This window comes from Symphodus melops, assembly GCF_947650265.1.
Source record: "Symphodus melops genome assembly, chromosome: 2".
NCBI classification, from domain to species: domain Eukaryota; kingdom Metazoa; phylum Chordata; class Actinopteri; order Labriformes; family Labridae; genus Symphodus; species Symphodus melops.
The window spans coordinates 5611339-5624168 of NC_136692.1; the positions used below are offsets into that span (position 1 = coordinate 5611339).

The 12830-nt window shown below is 40.8% G+C and overlaps 1 protein-coding gene across 2 annotated transcripts in view; it reads left to right on the plus strand.

Moving 5' to 3' along the window:
- The first annotated feature begins 798 nt into the window (after nucleotides 1-798).
- palm3 (paralemmin 3) overlaps nucleotides 799-12830 on the plus strand; it is a 32795-nt gene continuing 20763 nt past the window's right edge. The window contains exon 1 of one of the 2 annotated variants that reach the window (XM_079337922.1): nucleotides 799-1230. The gene's annotated coding sequence lies outside the window, so the exon portion shown is untranslated. The remainder of the gene's footprint in view (nucleotides 1231-12830) is intronic. The other variant, XM_079337923.1, reaches the window with a different exon arrangement.

The following is a 12830-nucleotide window of genomic DNA, read 5'->3' on the forward strand; positions in this document are numbered from 1 at the left end:
AAATTGAGCAGCTGTAACTATTACCCAAAAAGGACTGCAAAATTAGAAATGAAAGCCAGTCATTTACCACCGATATTCCCTTTCATGTAAAAAGTCAGGGCAGGAAGTTGAATCTATAATTTGAGCCGAAAGGGATTTTACAGTTCTGAGGCGCTCTTTCATTCATAGAAACGTTTCATATTACATGTCAGAGTTTTACCCGTTTGCTGCTAGGATTTGTATTTATGAGATATAGGCTAATGCAGCAGTTTCTTTGAAATATTACCTTTTTTGCACAGCTGCCAGTTCTTTAAAATAACATAAATGTTATGCTTAGCTGCTCCAAGTCATGCTAGATCTCTAGCACGCAGCTGAAGCAGACAACGTGGTGAGACTTGTTTTTTTTTTGTTTTCCAAACATGCACTGAATATCACAGCTACGAATTAAAAACAATGAGTATGATGGTGAAATAAAACGTGCAAAATAAGCCTTGTTTAAGTAGAGGCAAGATTATTTATAAAGGACATTTCAACGACAAGGCAATTCAAAGTGCTTTACACAATACATCAAAAAAAAAAAACTAGGAAATGTAGAAATCACAGATTTTTTTAAAAAACGGTCTGAGGAAAGTTGTCTGAAGTCTGATCTAGTATTTGCTCTGCAGGCTTTCAGAGCGACAACAACAGGAAACATGAGGCTGCTGTTGCTGCTGTCTGTCTGTCTGTCTGTCTGCCTGCCTGCCTGCCTGCCTGCCTGCCTGTCTGTCTGTCTGTCTGTCTGGAGGTCTGTCTGTCTGTCTGTAGGGCTGGCCTCACCGTAATGACTGGAGTCAGGTAACCAGCGGACACACCGACTCTTTCCCCCCTCACAGACGGGCTCAGACACGAAGGGAGGCGGTGTAAGGGGACTTTTCGCTACGGGTTCACGCTGTTTTTCTTTTCTTTTCCTTTTTTTGTACCCAAGTACCGACTTTTGCTTCGAAACATAGTAAAGAGAGCTGCAAAAGTTTGAAAAAGTCATCCACGCGTCGTTCGCGGTGCGTTCAGGAGCCTACTCAGGTGTTCATTCTGCGCGAGGAAGTTTTTCGTCGCGAGCTGCTCCTTTTTTTTGCGACATAATTTATTAATCTAAAAAGGAGGACTTCGCTGTTTTTTGGTCGTGTTTCGATTTCCCCCACCTTTATTCTGGGTTCCTCTTTTCCGTTTTCGCTCCATTGGACGTATATCCATCAAGTGGACGCGTTTTAACAGGTATGTGTGTTTGACATTTTGACTGCCATCAAGACATTTGAAGTTTGTTGTCATTTGTGATCGGTTGACAATGTTTGAAACTGCGCCAAGTTGTGGAAGTGAGTTCAGCCATAGTTGGAGAGCCCAGGCAGCTGTTGACTTGTCTGACCCCTGTTAAGCATTAAGCCTACCAACCAACAAGTCAAACAATGACTAAACACCTCTTTGAAAGTTAACGTGGCTGTTCATTTGTTAGGTTACTTGCTGAAGTCAATTGTTTTCTAACGCCCTTTGGCATTTGTAAATAACTTACACATCTTTACTTGTCTGAAAATATAGACTACATTGCACTATGGTACATACTTTTTGTGCAGAGTTGTGACTTAAGTCAATTTCCTATCATAACCTAATATAAAAGATAAAATATATGCATTGATGTTTACTTCTTTTTCCTCCTTAAAGACTTTTTTTATTGCACCTTCTCTCTCTCTCTCTCCAGTTTTATGAGTAAAGCCACGAGCCTGCAGGACATTTACAACAGTTTATGTTGGTAGTTAAGATAGCAGTGCTATCTTTTGACACTTCTTTTGCTTGCTGCTGTTGCAGTTGCATAACAAAATAGGGGCACACACACACATGCACAGCCACACCACACTACACACAGAAAACACAGTCAAGATCTGAAGTTCTGAGCATCAGATTAACCACACATTTCCTCTTCTACCTCTCGTAAGAATGACTCGGCTACATTAACACTGAGCTGTCTCATCACTTTCTGAAACACTTAGGCTAGATACGAGTTTAAGCTTCATTAAAACAAGCCCATTTCTGCCCAAGAAGCCATCAACCAAATGCTGCTTAGCATGCACCGAGGCATGCTGATTTACAAGCAGGAATCCCTGCAGGATCCTCCTGACGTTGCTCTTCTTCTGTCAGGCTAAAGGACTGAGGGCCTCGAGGCCATCTGAGGGAGTGCTTACCCCCCTCCGTCTTAATTTGACTCGCAGGAAAGAATGAGTTTCGAGAGGGTTTGTTAACAAGCATACTTATGGACGGCGTTTCAAAGAGAAGCTCCAGATGAAAGATCAGTGCACAGCATGTGAGGAAATACAAATGTCACAGCAGCCTAAGAAGAAGCTGATTACAGATCAGCACTGCTGCTGACATTGCAAATAGACAATCCATGTCTTAGATGCTATGATAATGTGACTTTGTGTGTTTTAATAGTTTTAAACAGCATTGGGATGTATCAATTTTGCCATATGTCACCGTGGTCACTCTATTGTTCTTCTGTCGTATTCTCAGCTTTAGGACGACGTGTGTTTGCCTGTCTTGAATTCTGGGGCACTTTTGGATCTTAACTCTTAAAGCTCATCCTAGAGTCGCTCTGTGTCCTTAAATCATGTCTCTTTAAACTGACACCATGAACCATGTATGACGTTTATTTTTTTTAGTAAGTCCAGACTCAGGGATAGACACTAATACCTTTAAGCAATGCACACTGAGTAGGTTCTTTTTTTTTTTTGCAAACAAAATATAGAGTAGAGGGCTGACGTGGTCGTTGTGTTAATCACTTTTCAGAGCAGGCTGCAGATATGAATCAGTAATCAAATGCATGGAGGGGGAAGGAAGAGAGCCAGAGTGAGCAGACGTTAAATACAGATAAAAAGGAAAGCGTGTGGTCGTCAGCACCACCAATCAGCAGGAGGCTTATCTTTACAGATCTTGTTGCAGAAGAGTCAGACTCTGACAACAGTGCAGAAGGAGATTAAAAACTGAAGGATAGAGGGGTGGAGACAAAGGAGAGGCGGGGAGCGATCAAATCCTCCAATTCTTTGCTTGGAAAACTGGGTGATGGATGAGTTTTCATTCCTCACTGCTATTTTTGCCCTGAGCAACATCTCTGTCTGTCCACCCTCAGTGACAGTGAGACTGAAGCCCCAACACACACACACACACACACACACACACACAGATGAACATCAAATCATCTCCACTATGACTTCTTGAACATTTCCATATTTAACTGAACAACATGGGTTCTAAAGCGTATTTTGATGCCTTTTAAAAAAAAATAAAATAAAAAATAAAAAAAAAATCCTGAGTCTCACTGCAGGTGCCCTCTCTTTATGTCATGTGGCCACTTCTCTCCGTGTGTTGAGATTGCACAAACACGCTGCAGGCTGTTATTATTATGGCTGTGCAGAGGATTAGACTCAGACATCACCAGGTGAGCAAAGATGGTTCATCTGGAAACAACAGATCAGTAACGCCCTGACCTCCAGCCATGAAGATCTTAAGTATTCAACAGAATAAGAAAAGGCTTCTTTAGTTTTTCTTACCGTACATAAATACTCCTGTTTTTGTTCAGTAAACCGAGGTCGTCAACATTTTTATGGATACTTCCTGATACCATGTGTTTTATAACAATAGACTCTACATAACTTTCATGATTGATCGTATCATAAAGGTACCTAAATCTCACCTGCAGTACTTCTGATCAAAAAACGTTGGCAAGGTTTCAGTTCCAACATTTAGCTTTAGATTGATCTTTAAAATACATAATGGCACCATAAAGACACCCAGCATCATTAGCTTGGAACAATCAAAGGGTCTTTAGAAACACAGAGATTTTAGACTGCCTGTGAAGATATCGGGATTGTCCCAACAGCAGAATTCAGAACTTAGATTTGATCAATCAAATTCAAGTTTAACATACCATGGCAACATAAATGTACCCAGGGTTAATTTCTTCTTTTTATTACCAAACTTGCTTTATAACTCCTGCACAATGTCTAAACATCAAAGCGTGGCGAATGTATTTGTGCAACTTCGACACGGCTCTCTCTCTAGTTTTGCTTGAGGCAGTTTTGGGTTAAAAATAGGACTGAAGATCTGCGTTTTAGCTTTTTGGATACTACTGTTCACTAGAATTCCTGGGAGGGTATTATGTTAACACACTTGGTATTTGAAGGTATCGAAGTATCAAAACTCTTCACAAACAGATGACAAATAGATCTTCATGGATTGGTCTTTTTAAGCAGGTTCATCTCAGACGATGGTTGTCTGTGTGCTCACACTGCATCAGGACGAACCGTGCCTGAGCACGATTACCTCTTGCGTTTTTCATACAGCACATTCATTCTGTATGTTATTCTGAAGCGTACTCAGTTTACAAACAGGCAGACTTGAGAAGTTGAAAATAAAAAGAGACTCGGAGTCGAGTCGGCGTCCCCACGTCGCAGAAAAGCACAGAGAGCACGACGGCGTCTTTGAAGCTTGTTTTGAGTCATTTTAGTCAGACACAGCTGATAAACCCTTTATGGATCTCTCCATTATGAAGGCCGTCAGCATCGTGTACCCACGTGCTTGTGCTTGTGCATGAAGTCTACTGTGCCAAAACACACCTCTCTAAACTGTGCCAAAGCCAAGGAAGTGTATCGTGCCTGAGCGAGGTACGGAGCGGTCACACCGGCCAGAAGAACCGGACGGTTGATGCGTCCTTTGGCATGTTACAGAGTGTAAAATATGATTGCTTCGCTGTTAACTGTGAGAATTATTGGAGTTAAGACATCAAAGCTAAATTCCCCCCCCCACCGTGGCCGTATGACCTGCAGCATGTTTCTGCACTATGTCAGTCCTGACATACCTGAGATACCAGCCACGCCTCCACATTCAAGAGGAGAACTCTGATTTCAACGGCTCCAGCTTCTGCTTCTCTTCAAACCCCTGCGTCTTTGTAGTTCAACAAAAGGTGTTTTTCAAACAGCCGTGTTTGAATCACTCTGCTCGTGTGTCTGTGTGAAGCGTTTCTCTCATTTGCGACGGTCGTACGACTGAAGGCCTCAGAGATTCAGGTAGACGGTGGAGTGAACGAGGGAGGAGGCTAGAAAATCATTTACCTTCTTCTGTTTACTTAATGTCTGTACACATGCCCTTCTTTTGACACACCGACAACAAAGTATTATCCAAACAGACGAGGATTGGACAGTTTAATAATGTGCTGTGGTGGTGAGGGTAATGATGTGTGGTGATGACTACATTAAAAAAAAAAAACCTGAGCTCCCCCTGACAAGATAATATTTTCGCCTCTTAACGTCCCAGTATGTAACATCTTTGTGATGTTTTTTTAAAGTCTAGTGAGATGAAAGTGGAATTAAGCAGCTATTCCCTCCCCTCACTTACAAAAACACACAGCCTCTCTTGTTTATGACGTAAACCGAATGAAATCGTATTCAAAGCAGACCCACAAGAAAAAAATCCTTCATTCACTACTACATGCATCCTTCACACATACCACATTCATTGATCTAGTTAAAATAAGACCAGACAGTAAAATACCTCCTAAAAAGGGGTCACCATTTGACAGTGTGTGCGCCTGATAGAGTAATCTAAGACAAGAGAGCAACAACAGAAATCCTGTCTTCCTTCCAACTCGCTGGAACAATGGATGTTTTATCACCTGCACCCATAACTGTCATTTTACAGCAGTGACGTTCATTTGCAAAAACAGAGGAACGCCATTCTGGAAATACTGTGGCGTGACCTGAGAGTTTTGATGAACACTTTAAATAGATCTGTGTTCTGTTTGGAAAGAAACAACAACATACCCTTATGGGAAACTGGGTCAAAGCCCCACTACTTCAGTCTCAGGGATATTTCTTCAATGAATGATAAATAGAAAGGGTTTTATGAAATGTTTTTTTTTTTTGCAAATGAGCTCTTCTGATTTCAGGTACTTTATCAATCAATCAAACTTTATTTGTATAGCGTCAGTTCATAACAGGTGTTATCTTGAGACACTTTACAAAAAGCAGGTAGAGGACCTTACTTATTGTATTATGTTATATTACAGGAGCTTAATCCGTCATAGCGTGGTAAGAAAAAAACAAACTTCCCTTTTAATAGGCAGAAATCTTCAGCAGACCCGGGCTCATGACTGAACAGTCGTCTGCTAAACTGTGCTGGGCTTGAAATGGGATGTGGGATAAGATGCAGAGAGAAAGGTATGATAGGAAAAAAAATATATATATATATGTATGTTATTATTAGCTCCACTAAGGAAAAGGGTTTCATGTTAAACTTCAGCATTTCATTGATCCTTTTTGGCGGACTGTGCACATCTGAAGTGGCTTCAAGCCAAGCTGTGAATGTTGTTTGCTAAGCTTGTTTGTTTTAAAGTCCGGCTTCATCTTTTGATATTTCAGAGGATTATAACAGCAGCCAGAGGAACCTTTTCTAAACAAACTACCCAGTTATTCAAACCAGTAAAAACCCATGAATACATCTGTCTCTCCCCGGCACTGTGACGTAGACGCAAGTGAGAAAAATGTTTAAAAAGATTTATTTATTAAAATATTTCATAGTAATGACGAACCACAAAATAAAACAACTTTTCTGTCATTAGTTCCTGAGCCAAGCACTTCAAAACTGTGTTTTTTTTAAAAATATAATTCTGAAAATCAAGGCAATTCATATATATTGGCATATTTTAAAAATATCAACAAAAAAAATGGTAAGAGAAAAAATGGCAATAAAAATGAAGTTAGAGGAAAAGAGTCAGGTGTACAAAGATGTGTAGATTACAAAATGTGTTTTCACCATAAATTAGAATACAGAAAACACATCTCAGACGTTTTGTTATATCAAACTACTGTTGCTCAGTGTAAGATGAGTGAAATGGATATGATGCAAACATAAACTCAAGTCAAGCTACAATTGATTATCAGCAACACATTTCAGTCGAGGTAAAGCATCCAATCAATCTGAGCACAGCGGGGCTCTTCTGTACCTTTACATTGTTGAGGATGATGCAGAGCAGTTTGACGACAGCACAAACTGCAGCCTCAGAAACGTTCAGGTTCACTCCAAAAACCTAAATCATCACGTTCCTTGGTCACTTCGTCTTTAGCAAACAACACTGTTTGCTTTCCGCAGTCCCACCACTGAAGACCGCAGCAAGCAGCTACCTGAGTAATTTCTCTGTAAAGTCTATTTGAAAAGCTGACGGTGCATGATTGTACATTAGTAATGGGCTCAGCTTTGGGTTTCTTCAACCAAATAGATTAAAGACAACAAACCGTCAATGAATCGCAGAGCTTGGGCCTCATATTTTTCACGCGTGTGTATCTGTGGTGTGAGAGAGGAAAACATGGAGGTGTTGTCATGACTATGCGATGCCAGCAGGCTGTTCTTCCCAAGCGCTTAATAATGTGTGAAAATGTTTTCTAGTCACTTAAATGGTAAGAAACGGTCTCTTCACTATCAATTTTGAAAGGAACTCACCTGTTGCTAAATTTCTCCAAATGTCACGACAGCCCTTCATCCCCCTCTAAACTGAAGCGATTTCCTGAGCCTGTTTTTGTTGTGCGTTTCTGCGAAGCTGTGGTTTCTTGTTCTGAGCCTTGGCAGAAATTCATATGCAGAATAAACATCCTTTTCATCATCAGACGAGGAGGCTGGGAACGTCTGAACAATTTCTTTTCGCTGTTTACAAGCCGGCTCCTTTTCTGCTGTTCGGTTAAATGAAATCTTCTGATTCTCCCTACTCTGCTTAACATTGCAGCTTTATTGGTCCAAGTTGTTTTTTGTGAAAGTCTGACAGGCTAATTACTGAATTTGTCAATCACACTTTAAAGGCAGCATCCTGGGGAGGAGCAGTAGTGCCACACTGAAAGGAGGCCTTTTCAGACTATTAGGGATCAATCTTTAAACATGACTACATCAACATCCAGTTTGAATGGACACTCTGCACAACTGACACATGTATATCTTTTGGTAAATAAATGATATATCCCCACAGCCTGTTCCTGTATCCATCATTAGTTATTATCATTATTTGTATTTGCATACCATGACTGAGACTCTTTAATAATCCAAGCCTTTATCGATACCACTGTTCATACTTTTCTATTATTTTTTGGGGGGGAAATTAAACGATGCTAATCTTTCACCGAAAGTGTGTGGAGCTTTTTTGGCCAAAAACGAAATTGAATTTGAACACACCATGATCATCATCATCTTATTTACCAAATAGTCATTTCACTGGCCCGATCTTGAACACATCATATAGTAGCCTTATGGTGGCTTGTTTAGTAAGATAACTAGCTTTTATCCAGCAAATTTATGTGATTCACACATTGGATTACTGTCTGTAACATACAACACTTGCATCAAAGTCTGGGTGCGCTCTCCTCGGCTGCTTTGAGTGGATGGAGAGGACGACGGCTCTGCAGCAACAGCCTTTAATGCGTCTCCATGATACTCGGAGTTGACTTTTGTTGATGGGCTTTCACAGGACCCCAGGATTTGCTTTATCAGTTACCTAAAATGTCATTCATGTTCAGGTTTTATAAAACTCCCCATTCCTAATCCTTGACATTTGACCTCTGTAGCTGTGCTCCGGCCAGTGATGGACAACACATTATTTGCCTGTCTGGGTCAAAGAGAGTGCATCTTTAGTTGACTCAATGTGTTTAAGGCCTCTGGATGTTGACCTAATCCTGAGGAACAAATTGTGTTGCCGTAGTGAGCGGAAGCATTCACCTTTAGCCACCTTTGACCCGGGTTCAGACTCTGTGGTGTGTTGACTGAGGTCTTGACCTTTTCCTCTGATACAAATAACTTTTGAGCCAGATATTAACAAAACAGTTTTTTTAATGAACTCATGAAAACAACCTCAGACAAACAACCAAAAATATAAACTGAAATTATAAGTACTCTATATTTTGGGTTGTTTGGTTCTTTGGACAATTCTTGAAACTTTTATTCTAAGAAATTAAGATTGAAAAAGTAATTTATTGCCCATCTGAGAATCTAGTTACTGGTTACTTCCGCTCCTCTCAAACATCAAAAAAGCTGAACACATTTTAATGTGGACTTTGTCCAGAGTCCAATGCTGTTTCTTCATGCGGGTTTAAAGGGATACTTCACCCATTTACATGAAGCTTTGTATCATTAGAAACATGGTAGTAGTGTTGAATGGTCATGAATGGCTCGTCTCAGGGCAAAATGAGGGCTGGATTCACGACCATTCAACACTACTACCATGTTTCTAATGATACACAGCTTCATTTAAATGGGTGAAGTATCCCTTTTAAGGAACGTAACATTTTTCAACTTGAAGGGCTCTTTGAATGGTTTTCATCTGAGAAGAAAAGGCTTCATATGAAAACAAAAGAAGACTTAATAACAAGTGGAAGAACATTTAAAGTGCAACCATTAACTGAGAGTGAAATGAAAGGTAGGCAAGAGCAAAAGAAGAGGGCAAACCTGAGGAAAATTACTGAAGTCTAATTGTCTATCAAAGTCATTTATTAAAAACGTGTAAATAGTAACATGAAGAGGTCATAGGGTCAGTTGAAATAGGATCAAATGTTGTTGGAAGCGAAGAAATCGCAGAGCATCTCCAACAGCAGAAGGAAGAGGAGGCAGAGGTTTTCTTCGAGGCTTCCATGGTAGCATCCGTGCGTCGTTGGACGGGAAACCTCGAACCTGCTGACATTTTAGCACGTCGCAGAGGTGAAATCAAAGCAGGGCACAGCTGGAATGAGCTCTGATGCTGTTAACATAGCTATACTATGAAAGAGATTTGAACCTTTTTCTTCAGCACCTTCAGGTCTAATATCTCTGAGATGGTGACCAGCTGCTGGCTGAATGACGAGTGTGTTGGCTCATATTCAGTTTGTTGTCTGCGGGGTTTTTAAGGAAGGATGAAACCGACTTGATGGATTCCCAGTAGACATTTCCAAAGTGTCTGGATATTCTTAGTGCACATATCTGGTGTAATAGTAATGAATTTATGATGGATTGATGTGGTTTAAGTCTGATTTAGGCAGAAGCGATGTTATGTTTGTGTTATGTGTAATTGTCACGGAGCTGGAGGGCCCGCAGCACACAGACCTACAGGCTTTTGACTCCATGACAATAGCCAAAATGAACCGAGACCGGATTACACCAGTTCTGCATTCCTCTCCAAACCTGTTTCTCACACACACACACACACACACACACACACACACACACACACACACACACACACACACACACACACACACACACTTTCACACTAATCCTGCACACACAGACAGATAACTCTGGCCTATACATGTCTTACACAAGCTTACAACGAGAGAGAGAGAGAGTGTTGATGGGAACGTAGCTGATCAGAAAAATCATTAAGTGAAAATGTAAAAAAGCTGATTTCTTTAAAAGGAGGACAAATTATTGAAAACAGAACAAGTCTTCTCTGCTCGCTGCAATAACAGAATTGTAATGAAAGGTTTTTAAAAAATATATAATTCATTCATCTTCAAACCTTTGCTTGTTGTGATCCTTTCTCCTGTGCAAATATGACCTATCGAAACCGTTAAAAGCTCCCCATTATGCACAGTGTGCTGAGTGCACAAAGCAACGACTTGCAGCTTCAGTGTAAACCTACACTGACAGTGTGCGTGGAGCCAGAGCCACTTCCATTAAGAAAGGAGCTGCGTGGCCTGGATTTCAGTGACATTTTGTCGGTGACCTCTGTCTCCACAGTGTTGCTGCTGGATGAAAGAAAGCACACGAACCACAATATTTATTTTGACCCAAAAAAGGGCAGAACTATGTCTCTCCAAATCTTGTCAAAGTCTTGTTTTTTCTTTTTTCTTAAAGTACCCACAGCGACAAACAATTAAGGTTCATTATCTTTTACCGTGTAAAATACATGTGTGCTTAAATGATGACTTTTAAATGAATTTAAAGCATATAAATGTCCAAGACCAAAGAAACATCGTAGGACTTTAAAAAACCACACCTGTGTTGAGTTTGGGTCTGTAAGCAAAGCAGCACCTCTGGATGCTGTGTGCTGCTGCTTTCAGACTTGTTTATGTTTTCTTTTTTATGTATTTATTGATGCTACTGTGGAGGCAGATACACGTGTGCAGCGAGTGAGTCAAAGATAAATGTCCCCAAGATGACAAAGTGCATCGTAACTTATCGTTTGTATCCTATCATGTTGTTCTTCATTGTGTTGGACGGTAAAGACTCGAGGTTTCGAGATGGCTTGTGATGTATTGCTCGGTTGTGAAAATGTGTTTTTCATCATTAGCAGTTTACAGTGTAAGACTGTGTTTAAAGTACACGGTATCAGGGGGAGTCTTTGAGGCAGCTGTGCATGTTTCTGCATGTGAGTAACTGACTCAGTGGAAAGTGTCACACGTCTTCAGGTGTCTCGGTGTGAACATGACGAGCGTCTTTGAGCTGGTTTCTCTCTGCAGATGCGGGCAGAGTGTGTCTGTTGTGACACAGCGTGGCGTGCTTTGTCAGGACTTGTCAGTACAGGTGTCTCAAACTATGATCCCCCCTCTTCACTCCACTTCATGTTCGTTTCCTCGCTTTAACCTGTGCTTCCCCCGAAGGATTCCCCTTTCATACAATGTCTCTGTCTTTTCTTCCTTCCATTCTCACTGTTCCCTCTTTGTCATTTCTAAAGTTTTCTTCTTGATCTTCACAACTCTTCAGCTGCGAGCAAGGTGAGGTCATGAGGACTCAGTCTAGTGCTGGTGTTTGCTTCGACAGAGACTATAAAAGGAATCTACACTGTTGACCTTTCACTTTCTTCTCTGTTCATCTTTTACTCTCTTTCCAATTTCATTTGCCGAGATCACACCGACAGACTCCTTTTTCTCAGCCCTTTGAGTTTCCCTTTAATTACAGGCACATGCACACTTCCTGAAATGTTTATACAGCGTGTGTCAGGCATGACACAGGCTGTTTACCAAACTAGAAATATGATGTTAAAAGGCTGTAATGATATTCAGTTAGTGGCTCGGCGCCTTCAGTCACATTGTCTCTGTTTCTCATGAAGCTCAGCTAGCCTGTAATCTTCACCTCTCTTCAAAGTCCCACTACACACACACACACACACACACACATACACACACACACACACACACACACAGACACACACACACACACACACACACACAGACACACACACACACACACTGGATTTCACCTGAGCGTTAAAAACCGGTGTATCTCTTCTTATCACGAATGCTAATACACGCCTTAACTGTTCTGTGCACAATGTTTGAGGAGATAAAGCTGCAGATTGAAGAGTTCCTGAATGCCAAAACACAGGGAGCACAGTGATTAGGCCGGTCTGTCCTGCACCGTTAATAACACACTGTCTCCGGCTCTAAAGTCCCTCAAGGTCAAGACCGAGTGCAGCACTTGTGGAGCGGGCCAGTGAACTAACCTTTTACAAATGTCTCAGCACAAACATGTTTGAATGCAAATACAAGGAGAAGTGTTTTTGAATACTATTTAGGATTTTTTTTTTTTTTTTTTTAAAGATATTCCAAACTTTTTCTTTTTTTCTTTTTTTTCCATTACAGTCAACAATTCTGTCCAACTTGGATAATATGCACACGTTTGGTCAGTTTTCTGTGCTCGTGGCGTAAACGTGAACCCAGTTGCAATAAGAAATGAATTCAGCTATTTCCTTTATCCTTACTCTTTACAACCGAAATATGCATTCAGCCTAAAGCATCTACTGTGTGTAAAAACAAAATGTTAGTGTATTCTTTTTAACACAGGCTTGCAGGTATCTGCACAGAATTCAAAGCTGCGTCCCT